General features: G+C 45.3%; 1 long non-coding RNA gene across 1 annotated transcript; it reads right to left on the bottom strand.

Moving 5' to 3' along the window:
• Window positions 1-414: 414 nt before the first annotated feature.
• Window positions 415-12,220, bottom strand: LOC308458820. The gene is made up of 3 exons (XR_013977699.1): window positions 12,105-12,220; window positions 8,091-8,175; window positions 415-776 (listed from the first exon to the last, which is right to left on the bottom strand). It is a non-coding gene; the product is annotated as an uncharacterized lncRNA (long non-coding RNA).
• Between the last annotated feature and the right edge of the window lie 223 nt (window positions 12,221-12,443).

Raw genomic sequence — 12,443 nt, 5'->3', positions numbered from 1 at the left:
AATTATCCAGAGGTTGGCAGCCAGCCCAGAAGCCTGCAGCTCTACAGTTCCCGCTGCTGGGGGAGGGCGGGGGGGGGGGCTGCTCCACAAAGCCAGCAGTCCTGAGGGGATCACTTGGTGTGGTGCCCAGGAAATGACAAACAGAAAAGGTCACACATACTCTAAAAAGATATACTGCTCAGCAAATGTAATTGACATTGTGCGGTTTCTCTCTCTCTTTCTCCCCTCCCCTCCTAAATCCCCCTCCCCTGCCGCTAACATCTCTGTAAAGTGCGCAGGGGCTTTCTAACATTTTCCAGATGTGGTAAACAACGGCAAAACAACAGGCCTTAAAAACAGATTATTATCATTTTCTTCTTTAAAAACCTCATAAGCCCACCACCCCCCTCCAAAAAACCCTTCCTCATCGTTCACCTTCGTCCCTACAGGAAATAATTTCACACTTGGATAATATACTTAGTATGTTAGCAAAGGCTAATTTGTTGTTGCCGCAGTCCCGGCTTATAAATTGGTCAAGCTTTCTGTCTTTCGTTATTCACTCCCACCTTTTAAATCATGGAGCTCGCACCCTGTTGAAAACACGGTCTCCCCCCCCCTCGACGGCCACTTATATGAACCTCATGCACAGTCTCTGTGTATCTGCTACAATTCCCCGTCAGGTGCCAGTTCCCCCTGAACTGCACACTCCCTGTATATTATATTTGCAACAATCCAGCGTGTGTCTGTGGTGGTGGGGCGTTGGTCGCAGAGAGCAGCCTGTATCTCTCGCTGTTTTCCTGTAACAAGAGGAAAGGCGTTTTTTAGCATCCAAAACAATGAGCGAGGTCGGAAAACCGAAAGGGATCAAGATGGAGGAGGGAGGTGTTTGGCAATTGCTGGGTGGCGTGTGGCGGTTCTCGGTCACTTGGACGCCATTTTGCATGGGGCAATTTTAAACAACAACACACATACACACAACAACAGCGACACGGTTGGAGCGTTGTTCCTCCCTTGCTGCCAAATGCAGATGGAACTGCTGAGCAGGGAGGGAAAGCTACAACCCCGAAAGCAAATTGAGAGCAAGGGGCAAAGAGTGTATATGCAATGTGCTAAAACACAAAATGTTTCTCAGCGTGATTGGGCAAAATTTTGGAAGGGCGGATGGAAGCATTTACTGCTTTGAATGAGAAGAAGAAGAGTTTGGATTTGATATCCCGCTTTACCACTACCCGAAGGAGTCTCAAAGTGGCTAACATTCTCCTTTCTCTTCCTCCCCCACAACAAACACTCTGTGAGGTGAGTGGGGCTGAGAGACTTCAGAGAAGTGTGACTGGCCCAAGATCACCCAGCAGCTGCATGTGGAGGAGCGGAGATGCAAACCCGGTTCACCAGATTACGAGACTACCGCTCTCAACCACTACACCACAGGGGCAGGACACCACAAGTTAATACACAGCGACGGGGGTTTTGGTTTTAGGAAGGGCTCAAGGTAAGGGGTTTTGAATTGGCCACCTTAAAACACTAGCACACCAGAGCCAAACCAGTTTTGCACATTCTCCTTCAAGCACCTTAATGCCATGAAGTCTGCAAGTGTCACATGTGCCCCTTGTCTGTCGCTTTCACAGCTAATGGGGAACATGTCGTAGGCTGTCATGGCGGTGGATCTGGAACTGAGTCGCGGAAACAAACCCATGGCCGCTCCAGATGACCTGTTTGTTGATCATTCATCTTGCTTTGCTCCCGCAAGGTGAGATTGTATCCACGGGAGGACGGTCAGTTAGGGCCAATGGGGCTGTGCCCCACCAGCTACACCCTGCCCCCTTACTCACAAACTGGCAGGGGTGTCTCTACCTGCCATTGCAATGCAGGTAGCCTGTCGCTTTCCACAGCGCAATGATAAATCCATGGTGGCAGAGTTGGCCCTACCATTAGGCAGAGTAAAGGCAGGTGCCTCAGGCGGTAGATGCTGCAGGGTGGGCAGAAATGGGGAGGCATCTGAGCATATGAGCACTGAGAGCCAGTGTGGTGTAGTGGTTAAGAGCGGTAGTCTCGTAATCTGGGGAACCGGGTTCGCGTCTCCGCTCCTCCACATGCAGCTGCTGGGTGACCTTGGGCCAGTCACACTTCTTTGAAGTCTCTCAGCCCCACTCACCTCACAGAGTGTTTGTTGTGGGGGAGGAAGGGAAAGGAGAATGTTAGCCGCTTTGAGACTCCTTAAAGGGAGTGAAAGGCGGGATATCAAATCCAAACTCTTCTTCTTCTTCTTCTTCATATTTCACATGGCCTGCATTCATCTAGCCAGTGAAGTAGCAACATATGTTATAGAATCACAGAATCATAGAATTGTAGAGTTGGAAGGGACCCGAGGGTCATCTAGTCCAACTCCCTGCAATGCAGGAATCTCAGCTAAAGCATCTATAACAGATGGCATCCAACCTCTGCTTAAAAACCTCCAAGGAAGCAGAGTCCACTGTTAGGATGTTGCTAAGGAATCGGGGCAATTGGCTAGCCCCCAGCTGGCTCCAGCTCACCGGCCGACGTGTCAATCAAAACCAGTCCTTGGTGCGGCATGAATCTGCGACCCAGAGCTTCAGAAGCTTCAGAAGCTGGGCACACAACTCAGCAGAGTAAACGCACCACAGAAGTGGCAGGAAGAGGCTGTGTAAAGCATATTTACAGGCAGTTTATTCAGCATACATTGGACAAAAGGAAAAAACATGTCTTCTCCCTTTCACGTCCAAGCAAGCAGCATAAGCAAAGGACAGATCCTGAAGCTGAGGCTCCAATACTTTTTCCACCTCATGAGAAGAGAAGACTCCTTGGAAAAGAACCTGATGTTGGGAAAGATGGAGGGCTCAAGGAGAAGGGGATGACAGAGGTTGAGATGGTTGGACAGTGTTCTCAAAGCTACCAGCATGAGTTTGGCCAAACTGCGGGAGGCAGTGGAAGACAGGAGTGCCTGGCGTGCTCTGGTCCACGGGGTCACAAAGAGTCAGACACGACTAAACGACTAAACAACAACAACAACGACAATACACACAGATGGAAGTTCCCAGCAAGCTGTGCTGGAGTGTAAACACACATGTGACATACAACAATTCCACATGTCTGTTAAGGTGGAATGGAACATCAATATCCTAACATCCACCACCTCCTGAAGGAGTCCGTCCCACTGTCGAACAGCTCTTACTGTCAGAAATTTCTTCCTGATGTTTAGTCGGAATCTCCTTTCTTGTAACTTGAATCCATTGGTTTGGGTCCTACCCTCCGGAAAAAGAGGAAACAAGCTTACTCCATCTTCCATGTGACGGACCTTTAGATATCTGAAGATGGCTATCATATCTGTTCTCCGTCTGTTTCCTGGCTAAACATATCCAACTCTCTCAACCTTTCCTCGTAAGGCTTTGTTTCCAGACCCTTAGATTCATAGAATTGTAGCATTGGGAGTGACCCCAAGCATCATCTACTCCATCATCTGTAATGCAACTAAAATATCCATGACAGATGGCCATCTAACCTCTGCTTAACAACTTTCAAGAAGGAGAGTCCTTTTAATCATCTTGGTTGCCCTCATCTTCATGCATTCCAGCTTGCCAATATCCTTCTTAAATTGTGGACACAGCACTCCAGGTGTGGTCTGACAAAGGCAAAATAGATCAGTACTATTATTTCTCATGACTTGGACACAATACTTTGTTGACGCAGCCTAGAGTAGCGTTTGCTTTTTTTATATAGGAGAAAGATAAGCACACACCTCAACACACCTCTGCCATTGGAGTGGGAGAGACAGACCTGTGATCTTTCAGATGTTGTTGGACTCCAGTTCTCCTCATGTCCAGCTAATAATAATAATAATAATAATTTATTTATATCCCGCCCTCCCCAGCCAAAGCCAGGCTCAGAGCAGCCAACAACAATAAAAGCAACACAGTCCACATAAAATCACAATCAATCAATTGAAATGCATTCTAAAATCAATTCAAAATCAAATCAATGACAACCATTGGGCTAGAGTTCTGTGAGGATTACCGAAGGAAGGGGGGTCAGACTGTGCCTTGGCCAATGGCCTGGTGAAACAGCTCTGTCTTGCAGGCCCTGCAGAAAGATGTCAAGTCCTGCAGGGCCCTAGTCTCTTGTAACGGAGTGTTCCACCAGATCAGGGTCACGGCCGAAAAAGCCCCGGCTCTGGTTGAGGCCAGCGTAACCTCCCTGTGGTCCGGGACCTCCAAGATGTTTTTATTTGAAGACCGTAAAGTCCTCTGTGGGACATACCAGGAGAGGCGGTCCCGTAGGTACGACGGTCCTAGGCCGTATAGGGCTTTAAAGGTTAAAACCAGCACCTTGAACCTGATCCTGTACTCCACTGGGAGCCAGTGCAGCTGGTATAGCGCAGGGTGAATGTGATCCCATGGCGAGGACCCTGTAAGGAGTCTCACCGTGGCATTCTGCACCCGCTGGAGTTTCTGGGTCAGTCTCAAGGGCAGCCCCACATAGAGTAAGGTCAGAGATGGCCAGGGATGGTGGCAGTTGCCACCGAGCAGCACCTGGAGTATTATGGGAACACCTGGAGCAAAAGACCCCCCTGCTGTACAGACCTGAAGCCTAATTGCAGAGTTGATTGTAGTGTGTTGAATTTTGAAATGGGTGTGTATTTCGAAAAACCTTCAATATATCTATCAGTTTCATCAATTTTAGATGCCAAACTGGAAAATTGCGGAGCTCAGCTGGGCAAGCGAGCACGTCATGTAGGGGAACAATGATTGGCTTTCTCCAAAGTATTGCTCAGAGCAGACCCACAAAAATTAATGGACCTAAGTTAGTCATGCCCATTCATTTCAACGGGTCTACTCTGAACATGACTAACTTTGGATGCAGCTCTCTGAAATCACGCGGTCGCTTCGAATTAACTCTCGCCAACGCAGCTGATACATTTGCTCAGCTTTGTCGATTCTTCCGCCAACGTGAAATGTTACCATTTCCTTTTAGATCACGTTTCATCTGGGCTCTGTCTCCTTGCCCCCTGCTTCCAGCTTCCCTCACGGAAATGAATCAAAATAAATGTCAGGTTAAAAGAGGCGGACGTCCTTGCACCGCACCATTGAATCTGGTGCAGAGACTGTGAAGATCAAACGGGTAATTTAATTAACACCAAGCCTGGCTAGCGGGGAAGCAATGCCTTCCAAAAACCTGCTACTTTGCTCACAGTTGTGAGGGTTGGGGAAACTTGGGGAAAATCAAGCCCAAGGAAAACACATAAAGGGTCCATCACTTTTAGTATGAGATTGAGCAGAGTCAAATTTGGGTGACTTTAGAAAAACCTCCCACAACAACCTGTTGCCCTTCAAATACTATGTATTTTGGAAAGTTGCTCATTATATATTTGGACACCGCCCAGATAAATGTAACCAAAATTTTGCATGATTGTTCCTGAAATCGAGGAGTAGGTTTTCATCTATGCTTGGTTGGCTACAGTACCATTTTGAATCAAAATGGAAGACTGGACCTTTCAAAACTGCACGGTTTCCAGTTAAATTTTGCATGAGATCAAGGAGCAGGTTTTTTTAAAAAATCAAAAATCAAATTCTGGGTTTACATAAAGGAAAGGAAAGCAAGCTTAGCAACTCCCTTAAAAAAACAGCAAATGGAAATAAAAGGAGAATTTATGGATTCAGCACATTGAACAAAACTATTCCAGAGAGTTGGGTTTTGCACGGCTTATTTCCATTCAAAGTAACGATGTTTTTTCTGGCTGTGTTTGGCAACCATCAGGTTATTTTTAAGAGAAGACCAGGCCAAGAGGAAAAACAACTTTATTGCTCAGGACAAGGTAGAAGATGGAGCACTTACATAATTGGCAGTCCAAATCTGTGGTGCCAAGTTGTGCTGGAGGAATGTTGTCACTCAGGCCTAATTGTCACTGAGGTACTGCATCAGGGTCTGGACTGTACCACTTCAAAGAGCGTTGAGTGGGACTGTTACAGGACTGAGGGCTCCTCCATACAAAAATATCCCTTCACACAGGAAACTAGCATGCTAGGCTGAAACTCATCTCATGATACTAGAACTATGGGAACACCCAATGGTAAGCTGAAGGACAGGATATTCAGGACAAGCAAGAGAAGCCACAGTTAAGAGGATCCTTCACAAAGTACATAAGTCAACTATGGAATTTGCTCCCAGAAAGGGTTGTGAAGGCCACTGGCTCGGATGTCTTTGGAAGAGGATGAGACCTGCGCTCTGGACCATTCTTGGCTGATAAAAACTAGCAGGGAGGGGACAGCTGGTTGGGCAGGGAGGTGATTGATGCCTCCTTGCTAGAAGGAGCGGTCCCTGCCTGCTTGAAGAAGCTAAGCAGAGTCCGGTATGGTTTCAAACTGGATGGGGAACCATGTGTTAAGATTCCTGCATTGCAGGGGATGAACTAGATAACTCTTGAGACCCCTTCCAACTCTACAATTCTATGATAGAAGCTTATAAAATTATGCACGTCATGAAGAGAGTTGGTAGAGAAAAGCTTCTCTCTCTCTCTCCTCTCTCTCTCAACACTAGAACTCATAGACGTCCTGTTATGTATTAAGATTAAGTTGCAGTTCTCGCTCAGGGCCACCAGTATGTAAATGAAGGATTGAAAACTGTCGCTCCTGATTGGTTAGCTAGTTGTGAGTTGTTACTGTTTCAAGTTACTTAGTATTATATAAAGCCGCCAGCTAGGCTGCAGTCAGTCTGATTCCAGGAGCAGCTCTAACTGCTGCAATAAAGAGCTGTGAATCCAACAGAGCTGTGTCCTTCGTCCATCTTTTCCACTATTCAGCCTGTCCAATGAAGCTGAATGTTGGAAGATTCAGGACAGGTAAAAGAAGGTACTTCTTCGCACAGCACATAGTTAACCTGTGGAACTCCATCCCACAGGATACAGTGATGCCCCCAATGTGGATAGCTTTAAAAGAGGTTTGGACAAATTCATGGAGGAGAAGGCTTTCAAGAGCTACTAGCCATGATGGCAGTGCTCTGCCTCAGAGGCAGGTTTGGGGGAGCGCGACCAGTTCGATTGCAATGGGCGTGAATTTCAGGGGTGCCACAGTGGGTGCCACAACTATGATATAAAAGGTGAGAGACGGGGGGGGGGGGACACGGGACAGGCTGAACTTTGGTGTTTTGCAGGGAGCCACTGAAATCTGAACCTCTAAGGCCTGCCACTGTCTGCCTCCATAGTCAACAGCAGTAATGCTTCTGAATACCAGTTGCTTGAATCCTGCTTGTGCATTTCCCACAGGCATCTTGTTGGCCTTTGTGAGAACAGGATCTTGTATTAGATAGGCCACTGGCCTGATCCAGCAGGCTATTATTGCATTCTTACATTCTTATGCCTGGGTGTGTCCAGTCTGAATGACAACACCTTTCCAAGGCCTCAGGAAAAAGTTCTTTCCTATCTGTTATATATTCAGTGGTCTGTGTTTGCCTGAGCTTGAGTCTGGACTAAGGATTCTGAGTTCCTGTGTTCTGATTCAATACCTGATGTCCAATCATGGAACATTTCAGGATTTGGGCCTCTGCCAGTGGCCCTTGCACTCTGAGTTATGATTTGCAGCTTGGAAGTTTAGACAGCCAATCACGTTGGGAGTGGGAGTGGTCCAGACTTTCAGAAATGTATATAAGCAGTTGCTTTGCCCCTGTTTCCCAGTTATGTAGTTCAATAAAGGTTCTTGCTGTTATCACTGTGTCTTGCCTTGTGGGAACCTACCTACACTTCACTATCTGTATCTGCTAGCATCCTTTTCAAAAAACGACAACATAGCTTTATTTAAACAAACAAACAAACAAGCTACCTATTGCTATTCATTTTTTTTAAAAAAACCCCACATAGCTGTAAAAGTTAACTTAGAGATGCTGTAGACTGAACCTGAGACCTCTTGCACATATAAAAAGCATCTTCTTTTCCAATGCGCCGTCTATTGAGTGCATCCCCTGCTAATAGCAGCTTACCCTTGACAAAGAATTATCAATCATTTCCAGAGAGAAACACTCTCTCATTTGCCCATCAAACAAAGGGAATGAAGATGCGGAATGTTTTCTGCTCGCTTGCACTAAAAAAAATTAATCCACCCACTTACCACAGCTCACTTTCTTCTTACTCACGTTCCAGTGCAGTTCGTCAATTGCTTCTTTCCACATTTGTCATCTGTTTGTTTCTTTAAACTTTCAGGAAGGAAAAAGGTATAGGGTGTAATTCAAAGTGGTACTAAGGAGACTGTTCTATTCTGCTCGCCTGATGGAACGGCAGTATCTCCTCTCTCCTCCCCCTGCATGCTGATCTGGGGGGTTCTCTTGTCACTCAAGAGTTGATCTGTGGGAGCACACAGGGGCACATGGAGGGAGGAGTGTGGGTAAGGCCCATTGTGCTCTAGGACTTGTTGCTCTGGCTTCCACTAGCACAACGAGTTAGTTGAATACCACCAGCCATGGTATCCTTCTGGAGCAGCTGTCCGAACCAGGGTTGGCCAGCACCACTTTGCAGTGGTTCTGATCCTACTTGGATGGTTGCTTTCAGAGGGTGGTGCCTGCAAAGTATTTTTCAGCCCCATGGAGCCTGCCGCGTGGGGTTCGGCTGCTAAAGTTCACATGTAACTGCTTTGTGGGGGTCATCCAAAGTTTCATCAGCCTTGTCATAAATACACTGATGACACAGCTCAACTTCTTTAGACCTGCAGGTGTGGCAATGGATGTGCTGGACCGACATTTTGCCTCATGAATAGACTAGGTGAGAGCCAATAAACTGAAGCTCAATCCAGACAAGATGGATACACTATTTTTGGCTGGTTCCCTTGGCAGGATGTGTGTTGCTCCTGATAGGGGAACTCTCCCTGTGAATCTGTTCTGGATCTGTTAGTGTTTCTTGAGGCTCAAGTCGCCTCAATGGCACACAGTGCCTTTGGCTGGTGGCCCAGATGTGCCCTGTCTGGACCATGACAGCCTAACATATGTTGCGAGCTAGATTACGGCAATGCCTTATATGTGGGACTGCTTTTGAAGAAGGTTCAGAGTTTGGATGACCAGATCAATGACCAGTGCAAGACACTCTGAGCACATAAAAGTGAAGCAGCCTTAATATCTAGGAAGGCCACATAGAGACGTTCTTTGTGGAGCCACATGTACTTAGCGGCTAAATGGGATAACACCATGCAATTGTGTAAAGTGGATTTCCCTGGCCTAAACCCTGCCTGCTCTGGACCTATGATGTTATTTTCATCAAGCCAGGTGGTTAGTTTATTTAACAGATGTTTAGTGTACAATTTCCCGATGTTTGACAATAGACTTATTGGCCGATAGTTGGATGGCAGCTTTTTATCACCCTTTTTAAAGATTGGAATAATTATAGCTTGCTGCCATGTTTTGTGCCCCTGGGGAAGTGGGAATTCTGTATTGATTTGTTTTGGATGTTTGTATGTGATGCCAATAAATGTGATGATGATATAAAAGCAATTCTGGTAAAATTGCACTGGCTACCAGTTTCTGGGATCAAGCTGAAGTGGTTGTTTTGACTCATGTGGGTCTGAATCCCAAAGCCTCAAGGACTGCCACTCCCCACATGAACCAACCTGGACCCTTCGTTCATCACATGAGGTCCTTCTCCATCTTCTGGTGGTTCCCTCATTGTGAGAAGTGAGGTTACAGGGAACCAGACAGAGGGCCTTCTCGGTAGTGGTGCCTGCCCTGTGGAATGCCCTCCCATCAGATGTCAGGGAAATAAGCAGCTATCTTATTTTTAAAAGACATCTGAAGGCAGCCCTGTTTAGGGAAGTTTTTAATATTTAATGCTGTATTGTTTTTAAAGACTCGATTGGGAGCCGCCCAGAGGGGCTGGGGAAACTCAGCCAGATGGGCGGAGTATAAATAAATAAATAAATAAATAAATAAATAAATAAATAAATAAATAAATAATAATTATCTGCCTTCTCGGAGGGAGGTCTGGTGACAACACAAGTAAAGGCCTTTTCATTGGTGGCTCCCTGCTTAGGGAATGCTCTCCCCAGGGAGGCCCGCCTGACACCATCTAGACAACAGGCAAAAATGTTTCTTTTCAGCCAGGCTTCGGCCTTCAACCTGGAACACTTTAGATACTGTGGCTGCTTTTAGTGGGTGGGATGAGTTAGGCTGCTTTGGAATGAACGTTGATGTTTGTAGCTCTTGCTTTGTTTTAACTATATATATTGGTTTTAATTTTTTATTATATTGTGACTTACTTTTCATATAAAAAGTGACTTATGTCAAATAAATATTAATTCTACTAATTCTACTACTAATAAGAATAAATCACAGCATCCCATCATGTTGATGCAAAGGCATTTTATAGCTTGGGGGTATACAGGTGTTAGAAAATGCGAGATTTGAGGGTCGTCTTTCTCCCTTCCAAAGTGGGTAGCTGTTGGGTGGGAGAGCTGAAACTGCCACTCCGACTATCATCTCTGCCATCCTGCCGATAATTAATATGTTAACACAACCTATCGAGACAACTGTGACTGCTTTCAAACACAGGCCAGGCTTATTTGATAAAATATGAAAGCTTTCCCCGTTGCTGGTGCCTGTCACTTATTACTTGCCTAATAAATACTTTAATTACATTTAATAAATAATGTATCCTGCCTCACTGAAATGGTAATTCTTTTAAATTAATTATTAACCGAACGCAAAAAGGTTTATTGCGAGTACCACGAAAGGAAATTTCTGCCTTTAATCTAATGCGATCATTCATTATGCACAGTAAAGCCTCTATTTGCATATTATTAGCAAGGTAACCTTTCGCCTTCCCAGCGACAATTACGGCACATCTTAATGCAGAGATGCATTAGCTCCCAATCCGAGCTCAGCGATGAACAATACGTTGCAACAGCCTTGTTTATGGCCTCCTGCCAAATGCTTTTAAAGAGAAACAAAAAAACAAAACAAACAACAAACAACCACACGCATCTCCCTAATACACCACAATGACAAAATGTCCGGTAAATGCATTGTGTCAAGTTGTTAAAGGTGGAGCTGCAGATGGTAAATTGATGAGAAGCAGTAAATGCTGGGCTGTTTAATCCCCTCGAGGGCCTGCCCGTAAAATAATCCCAACAAGGTTTAAAGCAAAAACCACTTAATGGTCTTTGAAGGATTGGGCTGCCCCATGTAAGTTTGATTATGCCTTGCCAATTATACAGATCTGTCAGTGGCGGTTTTCTATACCGTTACAGGTCAGTTAGGCGCTTTCCCTAGGGCACAAATACATGACCGGAGCAGTTCTGGGGTGTTACTTTTCAAGTGTAGAATTGATTTATTGCATTTATAGCCCACCTTTCCTCCAAAGAGCTCAAGATGCTGTATATAGTTCTGTTAAGCATAATGGTTTAATTTCCTGAAAAGAGAATTTTGCTTATGTTACCGTATTTTTCGCTCTATAAGACGCACCAGACCACAAGACGCACCTAGTTTTTGGAGGAGGAAAACAAGAAAAAAAAATTCTGAATCTCAGAAGCCAGAACAGCAAGAGGAATCGCTGCGCAGTGAAAGCAGCAATCCCTCTTGCTGTTCTGGCTTCTCGGATAGCTGTGCAGCCTGCATTCGCTCCATAAGACGCACACACATTTCCCCTTACTTTTTAGGAGGGAAAAAGTGAGTCTTACAGAGCAAAAAATACGGTAAATTGCTGTGTATTTTTAGCATAGGGTTTTTCCTGTGGCGGTGATTGTGTGATTGGCTGGCTGTGAGTCACATGAGAGAGAGGCATGCCATTCTGTTGTGACTGTTATTCCAGTAACTGTCGTTTTTAATTGTTTTTTCTGTTCTAGTCTTCTATCTCTGTGTGTGAGGGAGAACGACTGCTGAGAGAGGTTTCTATGGATGCTGCTGAAGACAATGTTGTGTCATTGTGGCCTCTCTGGGGTGAAGCAGACAGAGGAAAATCCCTAAATGTTAATAGGGAGAAACCTGTGCTCTCTGTAAGGAACAAAGTGAATAGGCATGAAATTGTAGAAATGTTCTCAGTTATATGTTTATGAAAGTAAAGTTCCTTTTGAATATAAAGAGTCTGGGCATTGTATAGTCTTTCCAAAGAAGTTATAAATCACCCAGAAGAATTACAGTGGTACCTTGGTTGTTGAACTTAATCCGTTCTGGGAGTCCATTCAACTCCTGGAACCGTTTGAAAACCAAGGAGCGGCTTCCAATTGGCTGCTGGAGCATCCTGCACTCAAGCGAAAGCCACGGAAGCTGTGTTGGATGTTTGGCTTCCAAAGGACATTTGAATTCCAGAACACTTACTCCTGGGTTTTCGGCATTCGGGACCCAATATGTACGAGTACCAAGGTGTTTGAGAACCAAGGTATGTCCATATTTAGCTTCCTGGCTGTAAGCTACTCTGCATATCATGTCTGTGTGTCTATCTATCTATCATCTATCTATCTATCTATCTATCTATCTATCTATCT

This window comes from Podarcis pityusensis, assembly GCF_964106645.2.
Source record: "Podarcis pityusensis genome assembly, chromosome: 11".
Taxonomy (NCBI): domain Eukaryota; kingdom Metazoa; phylum Chordata; class Lepidosauria; order Squamata; family Lacertidae; genus Podarcis; species Podarcis pityusensis.
This window is presented reverse-complemented; position numbering and strand designations above follow the sequence as displayed.